The sequence below is a fragment of the Alosa sapidissima genome, chromosome 5, assembly GCF_018492685.1.
Source record: "Alosa sapidissima isolate fAloSap1 chromosome 5, fAloSap1.pri, whole genome shotgun sequence".
Taxonomy (NCBI): domain Eukaryota; kingdom Metazoa; phylum Chordata; class Actinopteri; order Clupeiformes; family Clupeidae; genus Alosa; species Alosa sapidissima.
Window position 1 is genome coordinate 6957876 of NC_055961.1, and position 5000 is coordinate 6962875.

General features: G+C 44.8%; 1 protein-coding gene and 1 long non-coding RNA gene across 2 annotated transcripts in view; one reads left to right on the plus strand and one right to left on the minus strand.

Annotated features, from left to right (window-relative positions):
- ppm1e (protein phosphatase, Mg2+/Mn2+ dependent, 1E) overlaps positions 1-5000 on the minus strand; it is a 43531-nt gene that overhangs the window by 21103 nt on the left and 17428 nt on the right.
- LOC121708782 lies at positions 35-542 on the plus strand. Its single transcript, XR_006031758.1, has 3 exons — positions 35-174; positions 460-462; positions 514-542. It is a non-coding gene; the product is annotated as an uncharacterized LOC121708782 (long non-coding RNA).

The following is a 5000-nucleotide window of genomic DNA, read 5'->3' on the forward strand; positions in this document are numbered from 1 at the left end:
GTATTCATTGGAGGGTCAGGGGAAAGTGGGAGTATCGCGCAAACACATGGGGGTAGAAGTGCTACAGTAATAGCGATTGATTAGGTATTCCGCCATACAGTATGTATCTGCTAGACTAGGGTTTTAAGTCATAGCCCCAGTCTACGTGCAGTAAATAGTTCAAGTATTTTTTAGGTACATTAGTAGAACTACTAGCCTGGAAAATCCAGACCCTGGTAATCTAGAAAGATTAAGGGTCTAGCCACGAACAATTTAATGGCCGAACTCGAGGGGCGGCACCAAGCATGCATTTGAAAATCTCACTGCACGCAATTGGATAACACTAGACCAATGTTTCCAACGTTGCAGCGCTGTCGTCATCAGTTTAGCTCGCCTCTGGCCCGCCTATATCAGATACGATTTGATTGGTTCCACGGGATGCAAGGGGTAAAAGTAACGTGCATCATTGCTCATTGCCAGAGTGTCTCGCAGAGACAATTCCATTGTGCTCTTGCGAGAACTCTGGATTTACAGGGTATAGAACTACTAGGCCTACTCTGTATGTCGCTGCTCGTTGACATCTTATTATCATGTATGATCGCTAAACTAAGATTCTTTTTAATGTCGCAATTGGTTAACTCTATTCAACTGCGCTTGTGGTTCAGCTGTGGGCACGCAATTAGTGTTGTAGAGGGGGTGGGGACGGCCAGTGATGAGCGCTGTTTACGTAATGAAGTGACAGCTTAGTAAATTCCCCGCAATATGGCAAAGCAAAGCGTTCGCTTTCTGCGCATAAAAACTCGGTATTAGCGCTTTCTCTGTACATCCGGCCCTGTGTGCTATTCCAGATCTGCCAGTACTGTGGATGTCTGTATGTGTATGAGGGAGAGTGAAAGTTGGTGTGTGTGTGTGTGTGTGTGTGTGTGTGTGTGTGTGTGTGTGTGTGTGTGTGTGTGTGTGACTGTGATGGTGTGGGTATATATAATCTATAGCTGTGATGGTGTGGGCATAATCTATAGCTGTGATTGTGTGGGTATTTATATTAATCTATAGCTGTGATGGTGTGGGCATAATCTATAGCTGTGATGGTGTGGGCATAATCTATAGCTGTGATGGTGTGGGTATATATAATCCATAGCTGTGATGGTGTGGGCATATATAATCCATAGCTGTGATGGTGTGGGTATAATCTATAGCTGTGATGGTGTGGGTATATATAATCTATAGCTGTGATGGTGTAGGCATAATCTATACCTGTGATGGTGTGGGCATAATCTATGGCTGTGATGGTGTGGGCATAATCTATAGCTGTGATGGTGTGGGTATATATAATCCATAGCTGTGATGGTGTGGGCAAATCAAACATGGCTGCTTTCAGATGGACCTACGGAACTGACTGCATATCAGTGTCAGATGAGTGCATGTGATCAGAGAGTCCTTGAGTCCTATATGCTATAATATAACACCTCAAACCATCCAGGCTGAGATAATCATCAGACACACACACACACACACACACACTCACAATCACACACTCCCTCTCTCACACACACACACATATACAGACACACACATATACAGACACACACACACACACACACACACACACACACACACACACACACACACACACACACACACTCACAGAGCTGTGGATTGCAAGCCTGTTGCATTTAGCTCTGTGAGTGTGTGTGTGTGTGTGTGTGTGTGTGTGTGTGTGTGTGTGTGTGTGTGTGTGTGTGTCTTTGTGAAACAGACAGAGATGCTTCAGTCCTGTCAGAAGGCACATCACCAAGGTTGTCTCCATAGTAACTCAGATACTGAACACAGAGCCATCTGTGTCATTCTGTCCATCAGTGAGCACACACACTCACACTCTCTCTCCCTCTCTCTGTCTCTTTCTCTCTCTCTCTCTCTCTCTCTCTCTCCCTATGGTTCCACCAAATCTAGGTCTGTCCAGTTCTACTAAGATCTGTCTACAGGCCCATTTTTGGAGCCTGTGAGTTCCACTGAGATCTCTAACGAGGCCCGTTTGTGGTGCCAGTTCCATAGAGATCTCTAACCAGACCTGTGTGTGGTGTCTAGTTCGGTTCTCTCCACACAGACAGTGAGGGTTTGGGTTTGTTTCGAGGAAATATAACAGAAAGATCAAGTGAGAGATATTATGTGTGTGTGTGTGTGTGTGTGTGTGTGTGTGTGTGTGTGTGTGTGTCTCTGTGTGTGTGTGTATGTATGCAGATGGTTGAATGTGTGTGTACACGCGAGTGTGTGTGAGAGTGTATGCATCCGTGTAAGTGTGTGTCCCTGTCCAGGCAGGATTACAGCTCTAATCTGCAGATTACGTTGGCCAGGGTTCTCCCCTGCTGCTCTGTGATGAGCACACACACACACACACACACACACACACACACACACACACACACACACACACACACACAAACACACATCCTTCTGGGAATGGAAGATGATTGGAGGTGAAGCAAGGATGATGCTACACATACACCAACACACACTCACACACACACCAACACACACTCACACACACACAAACCCCCCCCCCCCCCACACACACAACCCCCCCCCCCCCCCCCCCCCAACACACACACACACACACGCACACACACACACGCACACACACACATGCACACAAACACACATGCGCTCACACACACACACACACAACCCCCCCCCCCACACTCACACACACACACACGCACACACACACACGTGCACACACACATGCGCACACACACACACGCACACACACACACACAACCGCCAGCCTGCCCTCTGGGAATGTGAGATGCTTAACTACACACACATTCCAGTATCCGCAGGCTAATCACACACACTCATGAGGTGGCATCAAGTCACAACAGTGCAAAAGCACTATGCTTCTGCCCTGCCAGAGTATGTCAAAATGCTCATAGTGTAAGTGTATGTGTGTGTCTCTGTAATGCAAGTGTGTGTGTGTGTGTGTGTGTGTGTGTGTGTGTGTGTGTGTGTGTGTTTTTTCTCGTAAAGTACAGTATGCTTCACTACCTTTATCATACATGAGGATGCAGGAAACACCATCCCACTTCATTCTAAAGCACATTACATAACACAGAGGATTAGGGTTAGTGTGTAAGTGTGTGTGTGTGTGTGTGTGTGTGTACATATAGGTATCTATGTGTGTGTGTGTGTGTGTGTGTGTGTGTGTGTGTGTGTATCTGTGTCTGTTTATTTTCTCTCTACTGTATATCACACAATACCACCCCCTTCACACACACACACACACACAGACAAATGTAAGGGCTCATCTACACACTTTCTTCCTTGCCTGCAAAATGCATAGAGTACTAAGCAAAGACACACCGAACACAAGTACGTAGATGGTCACACACACACACACACACACACACACACACACACACACACACACACACACACACACACACAGCATGTGCTAGCTTGTCTATTCAGGAACATAGAGAAACACAGGCAAAACCACCCTGTTCACACCCATGCAAGTAAACGCATACCTGAGCACACACACACACACACACACACACACACACACACACACACACATACACACACCCATGCAAGTAAACGCATACCTGAGCAAAGCTGCAGCTTGCTCTCTCTCTTTCTCTCACACATGTGTGTGTTTCTGTGTTTGTATTTGTGTACATGGACATGTGTGTGTTTCTGTGTGTGTGTGTGTTTCTGTGTGTGTGTTTCTGTGGGTATGTGCTTACAGTATGTGTACGCAAGATAAATAGGGAGACATTTCGAACCATTATATGGATCAAAAACATCTTTGAAAGCTTCCAGGTAGCCTCACCCCGTCAAACCATACCAAAAGCAATAAAAACAAAAATGACCAATTAAATATTGGGATGTCATCATCAGACTTCTGTTCATGTTTAAATACACTATTCCCATAACAAAATGTTGTCCAAAACTTGAAAGAAGACATATTCCGCTCTGACCCTTGATTCCACTAAAGCTTTAAACATGTCCACTAAATTGAGAATCCTCCAGTCTATTACCCCTCCATACGGTCAGAAAATCAGAAAGTATACAGGCAGAGAGAGAGACAGACAGACAGACAGAGAGAGAGAAAGACAGAGAGAGGGAGAAACAGAGAGATCTGCTGCACTGAAGAAAAGAGGAGGAATTGCTGATGTCATCGCTAGTGGGGTGAGGTGCTGACTAGAACCTCCCTCATGACAGCTGACGCTGTCAAACACACACACACACACACGCGCGCACACACGCGCACACACACACACACACAAATGCACATGCATCAACTCTGACAACAGCTCTATCAACTCAATCTCACTCACTTAGTATTTCTCTCTCTCACTCTCTAAAACACTGACAATAGTGATTTCTTCGCCAGATTTGACAATAGTGATCTTTTCAAAAGTGATGGTCTCTTCAATAGTGATCTCATCGCTAGATTTCTAAAACAAACTAGCAACACAAACACACACACACACACACACACACACACACACATTGCATAACAATCACCTGAACCCAACAGTCAATGCACACTCATCCACATCTAGGCAGGTTTGTGTGTTTGTGTGGACATTTCCACAGTCTGTCATTTAGAATGAATAAGCATCAGTGTTAATTGATTTCTGTATCCGTTTCCCTTAATATCAATATCATATGAGTGCTATGTGATCTATCTACATCTATCTAGTATTAGTGCTATTTGATATCTGATACATTACATGGCATTAATGTTGTGTAGTAGCCTATAGCTTATAATGCTATTTGATATCTGTGTGCTATGTTATATTTGTATCTGGTAAGCATTAGAGCTATTTTCACCTCTGCGCAGCAATATTGGGGTTGTGATTAGCAAACCCACATACTTGCAGCTCCTCGGACTGCAAAGCTAAAATCAATGTGTGCTAGCATGTGTTGCTAGCACGTATCTATGAGGCAAGTCTATGCAATTAGCCTTTACAGCTAAACGCTGTTACATTAGGATTGGATTGGCATTTGTAAGCGAA